The following is a 21,817-nucleotide window of genomic DNA, read 5'->3' as shown; positions in this document are numbered from 1 at the left end:
TGCTCAGCAAGGGCTCCGGGATGCAGGGAACATGAAGGAACAATTAAGGAGCTGCAGGGCTGAGAGGGAAAGAGAAGGGACGAGCAGACGTTTATCAGCCTTAGAAATAATTGTACTCGGTTGACCAAAACTCACCAGAGATTGAACAACGGAAGGACAGTCTGCAGGGATGTAAAGACCAAATGTTTGGCTCCCAAGCCGAGTCAAGAACCAAGCGATCCCCATGAACCATGCTTTGGTGCAGATCTTGCTAGGACTTTAGGTCACACACTAGCTCCTACCTACCTTCAGCCATCTCTGGAAGGACAAGCACAAGTTACCACAAGTCCAATTAAGATGATGAGGTCACATGGCCTGCAAAACAAACACAGGTCCCTAGAATATTAGTGTATGAGAGTCACTTATGATGACCTTGCTTCACAGTGTTGAAGCTTGTTTTCCACATTAAATCTTTTTGTCTTTCTGGACCAATAATTATAACTGACACACATGTAGCTGATCTACTTGGAGCAGGGATGAAGCAGTCAACAAAGTTATTATATCATTCACCTCCTCATTTCAAATTTTTTTCCCCTTAATTCTAACGTTATATATATAAAGGGCTCACCACCAGTATTTTGCCAAAATTTTTCCAGTCATCTCTTTTTTTTTTCTTTTAGTAGGTTCCTTAAGAAGGACTTGCGAAACAATTATTTCCTGTGTTCTTCCCAAACTATTCATCTGGAGCCTGTATAATCTGAAGTCTAATAGTCTCCTCTGTGGTACTTTCTGCCCCTTCGCTCTTCACCTGTCCCTGTACAGGTGACAACTGTCTGACTCTAGTTCTCCTTGAGCTTAGCTCTTCTCATAGCAGTGGGAGCTTCAGTTTCAGCTCCTATACTGTCAGGTCTGGTTTCTCTCCTAAGGGATGGTATTGTGCAAGTCCTTCCTGAAATTTGCTGTCACTCAGTGCAGCAAGCACCTGAGCACTTCTTACTCAACTCTCCACCACTCCCAACACTGTTTTCCACATAGCTCTGGCCCGCAGACACTTCTGGATACCATTTCACAATATTTGGAGTTTCCATATTTTATGTGTCTCCTGGTTTCACTGAAAATGAAGTTTGTATGTGTGCTATTTAATTCGCCTTGCTCTGTTTCTTTCCCTGGAAAAGAAAGGAGTAGATTCAGAGCTAACCTACCACGTTTGTACCAGAAGTTCTGCCAACAACTCTTGAGGAGGCCCAGTCCTAGACTTTTGCCCTTAAGAGCTCTTTATACTGTATAACAATTACCCAAACCAATCTACTCCTCTCTTAGAAGAGACGAATGTGAGTTAAACGTAGAAAAAGAGTCAGTCATTCAGTGGAGTAGTAAATTAAAACAGGAAAGGGAGACTTGGAGAGAGAGATACTGAGGCAAGAGAAAATGAGCTCCTAGAGGCACATTCCATCTTAAGAACTATCCTACTTCTTCCTAAGGTCTTCCTCTAACTTGCTGAGATGAGTTCTTCAGCTATCACTTGGTCCCAGATTCTTTACAGAAACACATCACCTGATGCACTGTTGCTCAGAACCAGAAAGAGTTTATCAAGCTCAGCCTCCAAGGCACTGTATGCCCTGGTTCTCTTCCTACTTCTCTGACTAGTTTGCCTGTGCTTCCTCAACTTTCCTCTCATACTTCCTTTTATAGAAGTCAATAGATATTCTCTCCTCAGTCCGTGGCAGCCTCTTCAGTTTGCATGTGTTTTATCCAAGGCAAATAACGCAATGTTCCAGTTCCCGCTTCTTTTCCATGATCTATTTGCATTTCCCACTGCCCACTGGGTCTCTCCAGGGGATCTTATCAGCACCCCAGACTATTGCCAAAGTTAAATCCATTCTATCTTCCCATCTCCTTACTCAATATCTCAGCCTGACTTCAGCATCTCTTAAATCTCAAATCCCTACCATGGCCACGTTATTAATGACAACTCTCTGAAGAGGAGATTGCTAATATGTACCACCATCTGTGTTCCCCTCTCCTTCCTGGGCATGTACCTGGATTTCACTTTCCAGCCTCCCTTGCAGCTGGATGTGACCAAAGGAATGTGAGTAGAAGTAATGTGCACCAGGCCTGACTCATAAAGAGAAGCAAACCACATTCCACAGGCCGCCTTTGTCTTCTTTCCCCATCTGCCAGCTGCATGGAGAGGAAAAAGAACTCCTGCTGACCCACATTGGACTATGACAAGAGCAAGAAAAACACTTTTACTGGGTTAAGCTGCTGATATTTTGGGGTGGGTTGTTAGAGCAATGAAGTCTATCATGATGAATATAATTTTTACCATCTCATATTTTATCTTTTTTTTACTAAAATTTGATCATATTCTACATACTTATTTTTGTCCCTGAACATGATATAAATTCTTCCAAGGCTATTGGTATAGAGGTTACTCAGTCTTGTTATGAGGTGTGTAATAATCTTATATTATGTGTGGGTGTATATATATACATATATTTCAGGATATTCAATATATTATGTATTAGTACATGGAATATTATATTGAATATATATTATTCAATTATTACCATATATGAGAACTTCTTTGTTTTCAGGTTTTTACTGCTATAAATGATGCTTCAACAAACTTCCTTATATATGGCCATGTGTGTCATTGACACAACTAACTTTTTGATCATTGAAAATGTTGGCTACTCTTGATTTCTCTCTTCAACTTAACACCACTCCCAGTCCAATTTTAAGGCAACCCTCATCAATTCAATGTCCGCATTGTCACATCCCTCTGTCATATCATGCCTGTGATCACAACCCTAGTTCAGCCATCCACCTCTCACTTAGATGACAGCAGGAGTCTGACTCTTCTTTTAAAGTACATTAATTTGGGGATGCTTGATTAAACAACTGTTTTTTTTGTCACCAACCCCTTATTAGACATTGTGACTTTCCTAAAGGGCGATAAATTATGAGCTTTTATTCAGTTTACCTCACTACGTTTTGGTTTTTTCCTCAGAGCATCTGACATGATTTGTATATGAAACACAGTATGGGAAGTGTTGTTCTATATGACTCACCGTAACTTGTTTAGTAGATTTTGTTCTCCTTTTGTAACAAGGTGAACTTATGTCACATAGTCAGAGTAGAGTCATAGATCTCCACTCTGCCCTTAAGGATCATAATCCCACACATTGACTGAAAACTGTTATTGCAAGGCCTTCACTGGAGAACACATTGAGTGAGTAATCTTGAGATAAAATATTGCAATTTCAGGCAACTAGAACAGGAAGGGGGTGGAACGTGGAAAGGAATGTGTACTTATATATGATAGGCTATAAATGGATTAGCTTTCATCTGCTATATGGAATTACACTCCCTTAATAATTAGTAAAACTTATCAAGTATGACTGTGTCTATATGATATCAAGTCATTCACTTTAAAAGTGAAAAATTCATTCAAGCGGATTCTATCACATAACATTTATTTAAGAGAGAAATGACTTTTTCATGGCACTGCCTGAGCTATACAAAATTTATCCATTTCTTTCAGAGAGAATTACAGAGATTGTCAGTGTGCCAATCATTTGCTTACTTGTTCTCAAATCCTTTATCTGCCCGCCCCGGTCTCCTCTGTATTGCAAGGAACTACATATCTTAAGTTTCCTTGTCATTTGACATCTGGAAAATTTTGGCCAAGGGTAGAAACCGGTAGACTACTGGGGAGAGGAGATGAGGAGAAGCCAGGATATTTTTCCCTTTCTTGTCTGCCTTGGGTAGCATCTTTAGCAGAAGGCTGCTTTTCCCCCATACACAGCCAACCCCTCCTTCTGTGGTCCCAGTTCCTCAGGAGCCCTTAATTATGGTCTAACTCTCACTGAATGGTCCTGTCTTCTGGACTCTGGAACAAATTTGCTCTCATTGTCTTTCCAGCCCTAAGGGCAGTAGTGGCTTTCTGCTATTGCTCCTCTCTGATTGCCTCACCATTTCCTATTTGATTCTTCCCCTCTCCACATCTAACCACTGCCTTTCACTAAAGTCCCTCTGTAGGAAATGTCTAAAGGGGTCTTTTTCTCTGACTGGACCGTGACTGACACAAAGGAAAATGAAGCAGATGATGTATTTTAGGATATTAGGAGAGAGTCAGTGTCATGGCCCATGACATTTTATCATGGCATTAGTTCAGTGTAGCTAAGACTATCAAATAGTTCAAAACACCTAAAAATAGACTAAGAGATAACGTATCTCAAATCTATTATGAGAGCAAAGAGGTAAAAATCAGTAAAGCTTGTCACTGACTCAGATGTCCATTGTTTGCACTCTGGTATATACGAAGAGTCCTAGTGTAGACAAAGGAGGTTGTCACAACATCAAAATAAAATAAAATGAGCATATCGAGTAGCATGGTAAAAAAAACTAGAGGACAGAAAGCTACACTACCTTAGTTGTTGAGTCAGATTGCTCAACACAGAAACCCAACTCCTTGGCTTACAGCTGTAGGGTTTTGGGCTAGGTTCCTAACTCTCTGGCACTTTATTTTCCTCATCTGTAAAATGGGGCTACTAAAATTACTTCAGAGGGTTGTCGTGAGAATTACGTGAATTAATGCATATAAATAGACTTCTTAGAACATGTTTGAAATGTAGTAATCACCAAATTATTGTCAGCTTTCATCATTCTTATAACTATTAATTATTATTATTATTAATTCTAGATTACAGAGCCAGTTAGAGCTAAGACTAGAATCCAAATGCATAAAAGGAACGATTTCTGTGTGAATCAGAGATCCCTGAAATATATATCTCTCACTCTAATGTTCTTAGAGGTGAAAATTGCCTTTATAAAACATGAAGACATGTATAGTTTTACCCAGCTATTCTCAGCAAGCTTGTTTCATACTGTGAAGAGAAGGAGGATGTTGGCCTGCTTTTCCCCTAAATTTGGAGAAGAGTTGGAGTGCTGAGAGTTGTGGGTCCCTCCCTAAGAAATAGAAAGAGGATTTTCTTCACTGGTAGGCAGTAATGCTGTTTCCCTAAATATTTCCAATTTTTCACTATATCCTGATCCCCTTGTTATTTTGTGGGGCCGTGTGACTAGGTTTAGCAAATAAGTTTTGAGAGGAAGATACGTATCACTTGAGGGCAAGGGTAAGATCCCGACCACACCCCAAGTTCTTTTTTCCTCCAGCACCAGTCAGTAGTGTTGAGAATGGTTGCTGCTTCATTAGTCTGGATCCCTGAGTGACCACGATGGACATGTAGCTTGAGGAAAATATAAACTCTATTATGATAAGCCACTGATATTTGAGGGTTACCTATTACCACACCCAAACCTAGTCTATCTTGTTTTACAAATTTAAGAACTCAAAAGAAAAGCAAGAAGCATAGGCCAGAGATTATTATTCGAAGAACCATAAAATATTCATCTCACATTTCATTATTTTTGCTGCCCAATTCTTGGTCCACAGTGTTAAGCAATAAAGTCTCTTCCACTAAAAAGGACCTGTGGGCATGTCTTCAAAGGTAGAGGAAAGGAAGGAGTTGGAAATTGTGCCTTGTCTAGTGGGTAGGCTTATAGAAAGAAAGACCTCAGGAGGCAAAGTGAAAGGCGGCAGAGAAAGGAACACAGACCCAGCATCTGAGGCTTTGGGGAGAGAAAGAGAAATATGGTAAATTCTTCTCAGAAAAAATTTTAAAACAAGGTAAGTCATTGTTTTCTAGGTATAATAGATGAGGAAGTGCATTGCAGGGACAGAAAGCAGATTTTTCAAAAGGCATGTGGAAGGGCCAGATGAGTTCACTGCTGAATTCTACCAAACATTTAAGAAAGATATTATACCAATTCAGTACAATCTCTTCCAAAAGATAGAAGCAGAAAGAATAGTTCCTAACTCATTCTATGAGGCCAACTTTACCTTAATATCAAAACAGACAAAGATCATTGCAAGAAAAGAAAACTACAGACCAATCTGTCTATCCAATACGTCTCCTTAACATAGACGCAAAAATCCTCAACAAAATTTTAGCAAATAAAATAAAATAATGTATGAAAAAGAATTACATACCACAACCAAGTGGGATTTATGCCAGGTATGCAAAGCTGGTTCAACATTCAAAAATCAAATAGGGGCCAGCCTGGTGGCATAGTGGTTAAGTGCACACATTCTGCTTCGGCGGCCTGGGGTTCACTGGTTCAGACCCCGGGTGCAGACATGGTACTGCTTAGCAAGCCATGCTGTGGTAGGTGTCCCAAATATAAAGTAGAAGAAGATGGGCATGGATGTGAGCACAGGGCCAGTCTTCCTCAGCAAAAAGAGGAGGATTGGCAGCAGATGTTAGCTCAGAGCTAATCTTCCTAAAAAAAAAGAAAAAAATTCAATGTAATCTATCACATCAACAAGCTGAAGAAGAAAAATCCCATGATCATATCAATAGATGTAGAAAAAGCATTGAACAAAATCTAACATTCATTTATGATGAAATTCTTAGCAAACTTCCTCAACTTGATAAAGAACATCTACAAAAAATCTACAGCTGACATCTTACTTAATGGTAAGAAACTAGAAGCCGTCCCACTAAGATCAGCAGCAGGCAAGAAGGTCACCTCTCATCACTTCTTTTCAATATTGTACTGGAAGTTCTAGCTAATGTAATACGACAAGAAAAGGAGATAAAAGATATACATATTGGGAAGGAAAAAATAAAACTGTCTTGGATTGCAGGTGACATAATGGCTTATATTGAAAATCTGAAAGAATCAACAAAACACACTGGAACTAGTAAGCAATTATAGCAAGGTTGCAGGATACAGGATTAATAAACAGAAGTTAACTGCTTTCCGATATACCAGCAATGAACAAGCAGAATTTGAAGTTAAAAATGCATTACCATTTACATTAGCACCCCCAAAAATGGAATACTTAGGTATAAATCTGACAAAATACGTACAAGATCTACATAGGGAAAACTCCAAAACTCTGATGAAAGAAATCAAAGAAGAACTAAATAAGTGGAGAGATATTTCATGTTTATGGATAGGAATATTCAATATTGCCAAAATGTCAGCTCTTCCCAACTTGATATATAGATTCAGTGCACTTCCAATCAAAGTCCAAGCAAGTTATTTTCCAGATATTGACACACTGATTCTAAAGTTTATATAGAGAAGCAAAAGACCCAGAATAACCAATTCAACATTGAAGGTGAAAAATAAAGTTGGAGGATTGACACTATCAGACTTCAAAGCTATACTTTGAGGCTATGGTATACTATAAAGCTGCAGTGTGGTATTGATGAAAGAATAGACAAATAAATCAATAGAACAGAACTGAGAGCTCATGAACAACAGATTAAGAAAAAACATCAATAGCATTTCTTTAAAGCAATAACAATTACTGTTTTTCTTTTTAATGCCTTCATTTACAATAGAAATAAAAACAATATGGTAACCAGAAGGAATTCTAACAAGAGCTATATAATACCTTTATGAACAAAATTATAAAACTTTATTAAAAAACATCAAAGCCAACATAAATAAATGGAAAAACATATCATGTTCATGGATGAGAAGACTCTGTACTATTAAGAAGGTAATTCTCCCTCAAACTTATCTTTTTTCCGAGAAAATCCTTCACAGGTTGATCCTAAATTTTTTTGGAAAAGAAAAGGGCCAAGATAAATTTGAAGGGGCAGAGAAATACAGGACTTTTCAGGCTTGTGCAAATTGCTATAAAACTATAATGATTTTATAGGCTTGTATTCTTTGCATGTAAAGATAACTAGACCACTGGAACCATCTAAGAAACAGACATCGGTGTACATGAAAATGTGGTATATTACAGAGCTAACCTTACAACACAGCAAGGAAATGATAGACTGTTCATATAAATGGTGACCAGACAACTGTTTATCAATAAGAAGGAGGGGGCCAGCCCATGGTATACTGGTTAACTTCACATGCTCTGCTTCGGTGGCCCAGGGTACACCAGTTTGGATCCTGGGTGCAGATCTGCACACTGCTCATCAAGCCACACTGTGGCAGCTTCCCACATAGAACCAGAAGGACCTACAACTAGGATATACAGCTACACACTAGGGCTTTGGGGAATTTAAAAAAAAAGGAAGATTGGCAACATATGTTAGCTCAGGGCTAACCTTAAGGGAAAAAAAGAAGAAGGAGAAGGAAAAAAAGCATAGTCTTCCCTCATATGACATGAAAAATAAATTCCAAGCAGATTTAAAAGCTTAGTATGAAAAAATAAATTTTTTTAGAAGAAAATACAGAAAAATATGTTCATGACATGTAGGTATGGAAGGATTTATTAAGTAAGACAATAAAAGGACAAAATATAAAGTGAAAAATCTATGTATGTTACAGTTAAAACTTTTAAGTGACAAGACATCATCAATAAAGTATAAATATAAGACATAACCTAGTAGAATACATTTATAATACATAAAACCTACAAAGGATTCATATACAGATTATATAACATGTGTGTGTATTTATATACCACTCCAAATAAATAATAAAAAGACAAACAGACTCAGAAATAAGGCAGAAAATGTAGACGTGCAATTGCAGGAAAAAAAAATTTGCAGAAAAAAAGACATTTGAAAAAGTGTTCTATTTATCTGGATTTCAAGGAAATGTAAATTTTTTTAAATGAGCACTAAGTGTTGGCAAAGACATAAGAAATGTTAGTTAATTATGCATTGCTGATAACTGTATACTTATTAAAATAATTTTGAAGAGCAATCTTACAATTTCTATTAGAATTCCACTAGTAGATGCATAGCTCAGACATGTACATATATACCCAAAAAGACATAGGAAAAGAATATTTACTATTCATAAACAATGGAAAATTTTGAGGAATGAATAAACTGTGATTTTTTTACAATAAGGGATTACCATACTAGCAGTTGAAACAAAATAAATCCTCTACAACAAGTTTCAAAATATAAAACTATTCTTTTGAAATCAAAACACAATAAAACAATAAAAGTTATAATTTATCAATATATGCAAATATAGTGAAAATATACAAACTTTCACGGAAAGGAGACACCATTTTGGGGTAGTAGTTCTGTCCAGTGCAGTAGAGAGAAGAAAAGAATACTGTAAAAGTCTGTAGCGGTACCTATAATATATTATTTCTTTAAAAGGCAGATAGAGAAAGATCTGATCTGAAACAAAGCAAAATGTTAACATAATTTAATCTTGTGTGGTGGGGGGAGTTATGTTATATCATTTTCAGCCTTTTTCTGTATGTTTGAATAGCTCTTAATAGTAAAAACTTCAACTTATATAAACATAGTGATTGGTTAGATTAAATATATAATAAGCACCATGAATCCACAATTCAAAATGAAAGTTAGGAATGTTACAAAAATCTGCTTCTACCTATACAGCTAGAATATAATCACAATTATATGGTCCATTCTTTACATAGTCCTCTCTTCCCTCACAATAGCTTTGTTGCATCTCCATGTACTCATAAAACATATTTTTTAAATTCTGGCTGTTTTAACTTTATACAAAGAGTATTATTTTGCCATTAAGAAAGCCTCAACACATTTCAAAAAATTGATTATCATTCAGAACATATTTTCTGGCCACATGGAATTAAACTAGATTCAACAACAAAAAGATACTCAGAAAAAAATCCGATTGAATGGAAATTAAACAATATACTTAGATATGAATTATGACTCAAGGAAGAAATCAAAAAAGAAAACAGAAAACACTTTGAACTGAACGATGATGAAGATACAACATATAAAATATAAATACTTATGGAACATAAAGAGTGTTATTGTTACCGGCTACAAACATCGGTTCTTTACCTGCCATACAAGAAGGGCCAAATAAAAACTGGAACACCAGGCTTATGGAAAGGAAAGTGTTTTTATTTTGGGTGATGTCAGCTGGGAGATGAGAGTGAGCCCTCAAATTTGTCTTGTCTCCCCAAAAGATGGGAGGCCAGGGGTTTTAAAAGTTGCAAGGAATGTGGCTGCTTGTAGGGAGGGGAGGAGCCTGTGGCCTTGCTAGTTCATGTTTTTCCACCAGCCTGCATTTGGCCTTGTGAGGCTGCTCACAGAAGGAGGATGGCAAGATAAGGGAATCTGCAGGTGGGTGTGTGTGGTTATCTGTCTCCATGGATGATGGTGGATTCTGGTGCCAGGAAGCAAAGGGATAAGCAGGGAAAGGAGATGAGTGCTTTGATTTTAACCCTATATATGCTGGTTTTAATGTAGGGGAACTGATATCAGGTCCAGTATCACTCTGAGAGAAATTAATAACTTTCTATGTTTATATTATTAAAAAAGGCAGAAAATCAATCATTCAAGCATCACCACACTAATCTAAAAAAGAACAGTAAATAAAATGTATGCAATGTAAAAGGGAATAATAAAGATAAGAAAAATTAATGAACTAGAATACAAAGATACAACAGAAGAAAACAACAGACCCAAATGTTTCCTTATAAGATGAATAAAATTAATAAACTATCAATTCTGATCAAAAAAAAGAGAAAACGTAAGTTACCATTAACAGATCTGAAAAAGGTACATCACTTCAGATCTTTCAGATATTGAAAAAATAATGAAAATTATTATGAACAACTTTACACCAAAAATTTGGCAAAATTTACATAAAATTGAAATTTTTCAAAACAGAAGTCATCAAAGCTATCAGAAAAAGAAATTAAAAAATCTTAATAGTTTTATAACTATTTTTAAAATTTCTCCCTTTACTTAAAACCTATCCACAAAGAAAACCTCAGGCTCAGATGGCTTCTCTGGTGTATTCTTCAAGCTATTTAAGGAAGCAATAGCACCAGTCAGAGACATAATCTTCAAGAGAATAGAAAAGTGACAATAAAAAATTTAGGAAGCATTTTCATGATCTTCAGGTAGTCAGAGATTTCTTAAAGAGGACCCCCAAAATAGTGCTAATTAGAAAGAAAATTTTGATAAATCAGACATTGAAATTGAGATATCCCATTCATCATAAGATCCCCTTGAGAGTGAAAATGTAATTCACTTGGGAGAGGATATCTCCAAACATGTATCTGAAAAAAGGCTTAAATTCAGAATATATTAAGAAGCCCTATGAACCAAAAAGAAAAAAAAAAGTACTGAAAACCCAATAGAAAAAATAGGCCAAAAAAAATAAACTTTACAAAAGAACATATTCAAAAGGTCAATTAACAAAAGAAATAAATGGACATTTAACCAAAGAGGATATATAGATGGCAAATAAGCATATGAAAAGGTGTTCAATATCATCAGCCCTTAAGGAAATGCAAATTAAAACTACAATGTGATATCTCTACATGCATACAAAATGGTTAAAGTAAAAAAAAAAAAAATGGTAACAACACCAAATGCTGGCAAAGACATGGAGAAATCCATCATTGCTAGTGGAAATATAAAATAGCACAACCACTCTGGAAAACAGTTTGGCAGTCTATTCTAACACTAAAGATGCAGTTACCATACAACCCAGAAATTGCATTCTTAGACATTTATCCAAAAGAAATGAAAACTTAGTTTCACCCAAAAACTTGTCCACAAATGTTCATAGCAGCCTTATTCATAATAACTCCAAATTAAGAACTACACAGGTGTCCTTCAATCAGTGAATGATTAAAAAGAAGCTGTAGTACATACCACTGAATACAACTGAACAATACAAAGGAATGAACTTAGAGCAGGAAAATCATGAAGTTTTCCCTAAAAGGCCCTCAGTTTTCCACAAAAATTCTTAATACAGAAGATCATCATCAGACAAAATACCCTTTTATTAGCTGGATCAAGACGGCTATGGGGAAAGACTCCTAGAAAGAACAGACACACACAAAAAAACATAGTATGTTAACAAAAAATCAAACTCTATGAACAGGAAGTTTGAAGAAATGCATCTCCTTTATTACACTTTTGGCAGCAATGAGGACAGTTCAAAGCAAGGACAAGATCATCGGACCTGAGTACCATGCAACGTAATGTAATCCATGCAATGTAAATAAGTCAGTCTTGTCACTCGTGTCTTTATGAGTTCTGCCCTCCTCCCCAACTCCCTGCAGCTCTGAGTCTCAGCCCTGCCTTCAGTGAGCAGCCCTTTCCTGACTAGGAGAGTGAGATGTTTTCTTTGCTCAAGAAGAAAGTGACTCTAGATATTGATCTTGTCTGGAAAACATTAAAACAGCAGGGTTTTAAATTCATATGTTGACAAGTAAAGACATTTTCTTTGTTAACTAATGTTTCAGAATTGGGTTTTCTGCGTGGAAGAAAAATTCATAAAGAAAAATAAATCAATTCTACCCAAACTGTCCTGAGATTTGCTAGCCAGCAAACTCAACATAAAATTTGAAAAAGAGATACAAGTTTGAATCCTCAATGATGAGGATTATTTTAGGCTGGTTACTTTTAAAAACTGCAGATGAGAAGGAAGCTCTGAGGAGTGGAATTTCCTTCCCCTTTGATGAGAGACATTTGCATTTGTGAAGGAAGTCTCCATCTGTGGGGAGTGTCTCCCTCTCTGCACCAGGAGGAAGGGGGGATGGCCTTATCTCTGGAAACTCTTAATGGAGAAGGCAAGGACTTAAGTTGTTTACTGTCTGGTAACCTCATGAAACTGACCCGCCCCCCACCAACATCCTCCTTTGTCTTTAGCTGAAGATAATATTTAAGCGGTGGCTTCTGCCATTTACTTAAACCGGTTTGATTCTTATCTAAAAGTTATAAGACCACCCAGTAACCAGACCCCACCAGCACTGATACCATTTTAACAACTCTTTTTACATATTCTTTCCTTTGTCTTGTAAAGAGATAACTCACACACCTATGCCTTAAATTTAGCCCTACTCTCCACCCATGTTTGCAGCAGCAGCTCCTCCTGCCTGTGGGTCCTGTCCCCACGCAGCAGCTCTGACTGCCCATCGGTCCTGTCTTCATGTCTGCAGCAGCAGCAGCAGCAGCAGCAGCAGCTCTGACTGCCCATGGGTCCTGTCTCCATGCAGCAGCTCTTTACTGCCAATGGGTCCTGTCCCCATGCTATTACATACTATTCTCTGAATAAAAGAGCACTACTGCCAGACCTTGAGAGTCCAAGAAATCTTTCTTTCGACTCCTTGGCTCACCGACCCCACATCACTCAAGATAGTAAAAAAGCAAACCTCAGTTTCCTATCATTCATCCATAATATGAATAACCAATGGAAGAGAATTTACTATCAATAGCTGCTATGTCAGAACACATTTCCTAGCTTTCCCCACTCTCACTCCAATCTCAGTCACCCTCTAAAAGTCTGGATAAAAGCAAACAAATCTCAGAATGTCAGCACTGGAAGAGACTCTGGAAATCATGAGTTCCACCATGAATTTAAGAGCCAATTAAGGTACCTACCATCCAGAAACTTATAAAAAGGACAAGACATGCACATGTGAAAAGGTTTCTATTACCTTAAAGCACGCTAATTCAGAGTCCATTTGAAAAACAGAGAGAAGTCATCAACTGCAATGGCTTCACAATATAGTTACCGGAAAGCCATCAGGAAGGAAAGCAATTAGCAAGGTCACTGCCAAGACAAGCCCAGGCATAGCCATTCTCCAGCCATCTACAAGCAGCGATACAAAACTAGGATGTAGATTGAGCCATTTCAGCTCTTTCCTCAGCTTCATGACCTTCCAGATCACTTTCCTCTTCACTCCAGAGACACATATAAATCTTGTGTTCAGCCCACTTCCCTGGGAGGAGGTGCTAACTTGTCCCAAATGATGCTGACTTCTCACCTGACAAATAAATGGCAAGCAATAGGATATTGGAGTATCTGAGGAAGGCATTTGGTGTAAAGCTAATTCGGCCTGTCTTTGTTGTTCCAAAAGGGACTGACATGGCCGTTGAGCATGCATTGTATATCTGCTTCAAGCGTTTGCTGTGTCCTAAAGACAAGAACAAATGGCCTTAAGATAAAGGTGCAACTTCCCCCACATTGACATTTCCTTAAGGATAAGCATCTTTCCCTAGGCTAGGAACTGATTACTGCACTCACCTGTGACCACCCAGCTCAAGAAAGCAGACCTGCCACTCTGCACCCTGCTGTGCCTACCCAGACAGCAGATCTCCTACCTGCTGTGTCCATCAATCGCTGTGCCAACAGAGCAGACTTGTGACTATTGTAAAAGGGACATTTCAATCATATGTGAAACATGCTCTTTGAGGGTCTATAACTACTCTGTACACCCCACTTCTTTGGTGCCCTTTTTTGCTTGAGGAAGGAAGGCCCCAGGCTAAGCTAGTCCTCACATTTTGGCTCAGAATAAACTCACCTGGATTTTCATTTATAGGTTGGTTATGGATTATTTGCATCAACACACCAGAAGCACTAGACTCCCCAAAACACGTTTGTCCAGCTTTCTGGTTCCTACAAGAAACACACCTCCCATCCTAGGGAGACAAGACAGGTTGTAGCAATGTGAGCCTCATTTTGTAACCTTAGTGACTAGCTATTTTTGAGCTGCTAAGAAATGGATTTGTCAATCCCCTTTCTAATCTTCACAGTTTCCAAGGTTATCCTGATGAGTCTAGGCATGTCTAAACCACACTTCAATTTAGCCATTCTAGTTGAGGTTTGGGGCTTTCTGTAATTCCGATCTGCATACTAGGACCCCATCTGGTTTATGATTTTCACTTTCCCTGTGTTTCCCAAGACAGAATACACTCAAAAAGACACAGAAGCTCAGCTGTGAGGGGAGTCCTCACTGCTTCTCTTGGAGCAGGGCCATGCTGAAATCTGAGAAACTCCTCACCACAAATCCGTATCGAGGTCTCTTCTCCCTTGAATACATCTTGTGATGCAGATTCTCAGGTTTGAATGTTGGTTCCACCACTTACTAAGTGTGGTCCTTTGGGGAGGCTGTTAACCAGTCTGTGCCTTAGTTTTCTTATCTGTAAAATGAAAGCAATAATAACAACCAGTACTACCTCCTTGGGTTGTGTTGAGCATTATACAATACATAATACACATAAAAGAACTAATCACAGTGCACAGCACATGGTCACTGCTCAATAAATGTTGAGTTGATGCCATTATTGCTGAATCTGGGGCCAGCCCAGGAATTGGTGTGCAACCTTCTCTTCTCTAGAAGGAGGAAAGCTTTTTAGGGCCTGTGCTTCCTCCCTCTCTTTACTTATTCAAACCCTCTTCCTCTAGTCTCCCCCTCCTCCATTATTCCTTCTCCACCAAGCCTTCAGGACTGCCACAGCTGGCCTCCCCTTCTCAGGACCATCACAGTGTTAGCTTCAGCATTGCATAATCTGGCACTTGTTCCCACATAGTACTTTTAACAACTGCCTTGTCTGCACCTGCTTGCTCTCCCCACCAACTTCGAGGGCCCTAGTAGGCGGAGGTTGGTGTCACATCTAACACCACAATGACTAGCACAAGCCTTGGCAGAGAGAGAGTGCTTTTTAAATTCTTATTATTGATGATGCCATTGCTTCTTGAAGTGTATAAAGAGACTTTAATATATGACAATGTTTGTTGCTGTGTCGGGGACAGAAATTGTCCCACAGAAATTAGCATTGGCTCCAAGAGCAGGATCACAGAGAAACCAAACAAGAAAGTCCCCATCCCTCTGGCAAGTCCCTCCAGAAGCAGGGGAGAGTGGGAAAAAGACTCATCTGACGTTGCTGCTGTTGGATCTTGGGATTAACAGATGAAAGAAAGAGATTTGCTGTGGGTCTTTCATTCATTCAGTGAATATTTAGTGGGCATGTATCATGTGTCAGACACTGTGCCTCATGCTGGAAATATGGCAATTCCAACAAAATGGCTGTCCTCATCGCCGTTATAATCTGAGAGAGAGAGATGAATATCAAGCCAATAATTATGCACTTACTTATTAACAAATAGGACAAGTCTAGCTGGATCATTTGAAAGTTAAAAAATGAAAAAAGGCTGAGAGAGAAAGTGACTTTCCCCAGGTTAGTCAGGCAGATGAGTCAGTGCAGCATATGCTTAGAAGCATATTATTTGGAGTCAAACGTGACCCAGGTTCAAGTCTTGGCCCTTCTCCCTAATAGCTGCAGAATAGCAGGCAAGCTACTTAACCCCTAAATGGGTTTAAAACACGCCACCCCAAAATATGCTACTTTGACATCTTGATGATCTTGAGCCAAAGGCACTTGAGAAACAGCAGATGCAGGAAGGGCACTGTGACCTCCGTCATTCTACCTAAAAGCAGGTCAGAAAATTTCTCATGAGAAAGGCGCTTCCCTGGACCAGGAGGAGAACATTCTTATCACCAGAGGCTGGGAGTCAACATCGGAATGGATTTGTATCAACGAACCTACTAAATAACGTATCTTCCACTAGTTTCCCTCATTTATTTCCTAGTCACTGTCCCACAAGTTGCTGTCCCTAGCCCAAGCCCCTTTATCTTGTCATGGCCCCATAATTTATCATTTTTTATGTAAAAAGGTATATAAGCTTCCTTGAGTCTTCATTTTCTTTCTGAAGACTCCCACATACATGTGAAAATATTACATAAATTTGTGTTTTTATCCTGTTAATCTATTTTATGACAGTTTACTTCTTAGACCAGAGCTATAGAACCTAAGAAGGCAGAAAGAAGTTTTCCTCCCTTATTCTTTCAGTGTATCTACTTCAGTAAGATGAGGACAAGAGCCCCACACATCTGGATTTTGTACGCACTAGATGAAGTAACGTATGTAGTGCCCTTAATACTCCATAGATGTTAGTTTTTATCTCATTATTGACAGTTAGGACTGTTGTCCAGATTTCTTGACAGCAAATCCAACTTTTTATCACTGCACCCCACTGCCTCCATATCTTTTCATGTTTTTTTTCTCTTTTCTTTCTGACCAAAAAAAGTTTCCTGGAAAGTAGGTCAGATTGTAGCTAACTCTCGCTGTGATAGCTGTTAAATGGAGGAGGGGCACAGGAAGATTTTCAGCAGTTCTGAGTGCCCGCCAAATCTTCCAAAAAGATGACAAAATATTTCCCTGAGGGTTGATTTAATTTTGTCCCCAGGCTTGTTCACAGTTCTGACCATCTGGTCCTGGAGGCTTCTCTATTTTTAATATTTCTACTTTGGGTGTTTCGCTTTTTTAACCTATTCTAGGATTAGTCACCCCCTTTCAACCACCCCCCACTCTCTCCACCAACCCCTGGTTTATGTTCCTTGAGATTCCTCAGTAGGACAAATGTACTGTAGCCTATAACTTTGATAACCTCAGAACTAAAAGATAGAGGCATCTCAAGCCATTTAAAAAGGTCAAAACAAAATTGATTTTGCGCTTGTTACTGGTATGTGATACTGTTCCAACAAGACCACTCTAAGGGTACACGTTACAAATGTGAATAGCATTTCATGGAAGAAAGCTTTCCCCACCTGGTACATAAAGCCACCTCTCCTAAGACATAGATCTTATCAATGCTGGTCAGATAGTTCTCCTAAAGAGAAACCCAGCTTTAGCCGTCCATTCAGGGTCCTTTGGGCCATCTGTCAACGTAGTTAACTGACATGATGTGATCCAAGGATGCACCAGAAGCCTGCTTGCTCCAAAACAATCCCTCTGCCAGCCTGGGCTGCCTCAATCCGCACCATCAGTATCATTCCTTCAGGCTGGAGCACTGTCTCTAGAAAGCTTATTTTCTGAAGAAAAGCAAAACAACAGCCTCTATCAAAATAGGTCAGTTTTTTTCCGACTCATCCACTCAGCTAACTGGGAGGAGATTCCGCAAGACTAGCACACAGGACAAATATTATTTTACGGATGAGAGACGGTAAGGAGTTTCCTTCCCTTGCGCTCCTCCAGTCCCCTGCACTCACTTCTGCCTAACTCTCATCTCACTGCAGGGTCACTGTGTCTGCTCACCTGTTTCCCTCACGGTCTATGACCTCTCTGTATCCACAGACAGGGTTTCAACAAATGTTTGAATAATTGATAGAAAGAAAACAGGTGTTCAAGATATCAGAGGATTACAATGAAGACAAGGGTGGAAAGGACCATATGGAGATTGGAAATCTTGATGATGAAGGATAAAATGGAAGATAAAAGGTTAGCTATAAACAAAATATTTAAGGATTAATGTAGCTGTACCATGACCTCCACTTCCACAACACATCTTTTTACAAGACCAGCTTTTTTTTTTTCTTTCTCAACATTTTATAAGAACTTTTAGTCTTTTGTTTATGGACATCTTTATGGCAAGATTGACCATATGCAGAGTAGATATTTTTCCCATTTGGGCAATAATGAAACTAAGGATCTGAGGAGTAAGAAAACTTGCTCAAGATGAAGCCAGTGGTAAATTTACTGAAAAGAACCTAGGCCTTTGCCTTCTCATATGCTGTTCACTGCCTCTCGGCCTCACTGTGTTCTTTTTTAAGAGACTGTAGGTCAGTAGACAGTGAAAAAACTCAAAGGATTTGGAGCCAGAGACCTATACTAAAGTCTTGCCTCTGCCAATATATGATGTTGGACAAATCATTTTTATTTTCCAAAATGAAACAGCTTATTGTTTTTTTCCCCTATTTATATAAGATTTTCATTTCCAGGACAAAATTTTTAGAATTTCTATTGCAAAACCCATAGTAAAGCTTGATAAAATATGACATTCTTTCAAATACGAAGTTGAGCTCTTAGGAAAGTAAGGGGAATTTTCAGGAGCCAGAAAAACAAAAATGAAGCTAAAAACCAGAGAGAGCAGCCAGTCTGTGAGCTAAGGCCGCCACAGTTATTGTGGCAGAGAGGATGGGCTCTGGAGCGTCACACGGTGCTCGGGAGCTGAGAAGCTTGAGATTTCATGTCCAAACGAACGGGGCGGGTGAGTCCCTGGGCTCAGGCAAGGTAGAGAGTGGGATTTAGACCCTCACATGAGGAGGGCAAGGGCAGGAAGGTCCTAAAGACAGGGAAACAGATAATGAGGAAGATGAAGAGATCTGGGTGAAGATAAAAGAGATGAAAAGCAAAATGTAAGCCTAAAGGCAAGGAAAGAGGTGAGGAAAGTGTGGGCTAGAAAACAAAAAAAATAACTGACCACCAGCTCAGGAAGACCACGGAAGTTTGTATGTTGCTACTTGTGCCCTAAATGGGAAATTTTAAATCCCTAAGAGAATTTGCAACTGCAGCCTGCCTTCATACTGCATTCCGACTGAAGGTGCACCAACTTCACGGTCAGGGATGCTTCCAACTGAGAAATAGTAGGTAGTGACGCCACTGGGTTAGAATGAAAAACTCCTTTGGGGAAACAATTCTGGGAATCCACATAAGACCCCCTCAGATAAGGTCCAGGTAAGACAAGCTCACAGAGTTATCAACAGACAAGAAAACAATCTACTACGAGCGAGCCTGAAAACTCAAGAGCAACAGGAGTAAGGTTTCCCAAAATACCAGATGCTCTCAGATAGTCCTTAAAAGAAGAATATTTAAAATAAAGGAAGAGATCAAAACCATAAGAGGAAAGAAAAAAAAAACCAGGATGCTATATATTTTTTTAAATGCCCACACACATAAAATCTAGGCAAGAATGAAGACGAAAGTAAAATTAACCTGAATTCATACCACCCAGATATCTCATTTGTACGCACAGGATTTTAATTTGTAGAGATGACTAGTGAAGACATGGAGAGGTCAATATCACTGAAAGAAGAACTTATTACTGAGGTTTCTCCAGAGGAGGGAGCAAGCCATGCCACGCAGGCCCGAGGAGGAAGCATCAGGTTTAGGTCAGGAGGCAGAAGTAGGAGCGAGGGGAAAGCCTAGGCCTGAGCCTTTATTGGGATAACAAGGCAAGGCACGGCAGAGAAAACATTTTAGGATTGGCTAATTTAAGTAATTTTCATGGGCTTAGAGGGAATGAAATGCATCACCAAAATTGTTGTGTCTTTGCCTCCCTTCATTTCAGTTATTGAAGACTCTTAAAACAGTTATGTATTTCAGAAATATCCTTTTTGTTACTGATCTGATGCTAGGTATCAGGCAGAGCCCCCATCTCCCGGGAAATTATTATGCTAAAAAAAACCACAGCAAAAACAACCTTGTAGTCAACAGGTACTATACTCACAAAAGTCCAGAGAGCACAGCGGTGGCCCAGTCCGCTAAAGGAGATGCCAAACACATCAGTCAGAGTGTGGGCAGGCTTAAGGGTGAGGTAATTCTCCTCTCTTAGTTTTCTGGCTCTTGGCTTATCTTTGTCAACATACTTGTGATTGGCCAGGCATGTCCCTCACGTGGCTTGTATTATTCCATCACAGATTTTAAGATTCTATTTGGAAGAAATGCAAATAGCCACTATTTTAATCTCCTAGTAAATGGATATTTTTTCCCGCAATAGGAACAAGACTGATGTTTTCACAGCTTCAGATTGGATTACATTTTCTAAATAATAATTCCTCCTTAGGTCCTTTTCATCCCTGCTTTCGAGGATAAACTTGAAAGTTAAAGTAATGGGTGAGAAGGAGCAGTGACTAGTGTAAATAAGTCTTTATTTGATAGTGTATTCTCTTTCCTGCAGGAATGAACACAACTTTGTAAACTCTGAGTAGCAATTCATGGCCTTTCCTCTGCTAAATGGATCTTTAAAAAATGCGCTTGCCCCTGAAGGTACCTACTCAGTTCCTATTAATCACCATAGGCTGCCTGGGACAATCCATCAGACTAGGTCCCTCAGCAAAAGGGCAGCTGTGGTGTTATGGAAAGAGTTCGGCTTGGGGCTAGGAGACTTGAGTTCAAATCTCAGCTCTGCCACTTACTTAGTCATGTGACTTCAGGAAACTCACTTTGAATCTCTGTTTCAAATTTAATTCTTTGAGCCTTTGAGGTTTTTATCTTTGAAAGAGAATTGGGGAACTTAAAAGATTTCTAAATTCTCTTTGTTGTCTAAGAACTCTATATCCTCTGCACTATAAGGCATATAGAAGTACTATAAGCCTCAGTCTTCTCTATCATTGATGAAATATACAGACATTCAATACATATTTCTAGAACTCCTCCCATGTACCAAATACTGTGTTCTTGCCAGAAAAACCTAGAGGAGTAAAACAAAGTCCTTGTTCTCAACTAAGTCGCTACCTAGACTGGGAGATAGGCTGAAAAGAAATTTCAATACAAAGAAATGATGGCTATGGGAGACCCATTTCATATAACAGAGATTCAGAGTGTTGCAGAACTTACAACATAGAAAAAAGGGTGGAGAGTTAGATTTTGAAGTTCAGAGAAGGTAGTGTTGAAATTGAACTAGTTTTTATGTGCGTAAGTATTGCATTTGATGTGATAAATAAAAGATAAAATTTAACCACCACTTACCATCTTCACTGTCACATCTGCAAAGTAATAGACGTGGAGTTAGGCTGAAATTTTAAAAACGAAAGAAAGGAAGGAAGGATGAGAGGGTGGAAGGAAGAATGAAAACCCCTCACATAAATGGGTCAGTATATGAAAGCTCCTCTGCGTATCTTTTAAAGTAGGTTAGATCACCTTCTCATATGAGAGGGTTCTTATGTAATTAGTTCATACTGTTCTTTTAATAAATATTTATTTAACAAAGGCAAGATGCTGTGAGGAAAATAAAGATGAGCCTGACAGGAGGCAGGGAACAGAACCAGGTAACTGCTTAAGGTCCTGCCCCTAAACACTATGATACTTTCCAAAAAGGGTTGAAATAATAAAAGAATGAATGATCTTTTCCTCAAAATTAATAAGTGTATATAAGATAAATGAAGTGACCCAAGCTGATCCTGACACCAAGTGCAAACATGGAAAATAATTCCTGGAAGATAAAACTAATCAATTCAGCTCGCCACAAAAAT

General features: G+C 38.7%; 1 long non-coding RNA gene across 1 annotated transcript in view; it reads right to left on the bottom strand.

Annotated features, from left to right (window-relative positions):
• LOC111774101 (uncharacterized) overlaps positions 1-20,220 on the bottom strand; it is a 200,721-nt gene extending 180,501 nt beyond the window's left edge. The window contains exons 1-2 of the long non-coding RNA XR_011440455.1: positions 20,074-20,220; positions 14,789-14,927 (exon numbers count right to left, since the gene is read on the bottom strand). This is a non-coding gene — a long non-coding RNA (uncharacterized lncRNA). The remainder of the gene's footprint in view (positions 1-14,788; positions 14,928-20,073) is intronic.
• Positions 20,221-21,817: the final 1,597 nt, after the last annotated feature.

The sequence above is a fragment of the Equus caballus genome, chromosome 7, assembly GCF_041296265.1.
Source record: "Equus caballus isolate H_3958 breed thoroughbred chromosome 7, TB-T2T, whole genome shotgun sequence".
NCBI classification, from domain to species: Eukaryota; Metazoa; Chordata; class Mammalia; order Perissodactyla; family Equidae; genus Equus; species Equus caballus.
This window is presented reverse-complemented; position numbering and strand designations above follow the sequence as displayed.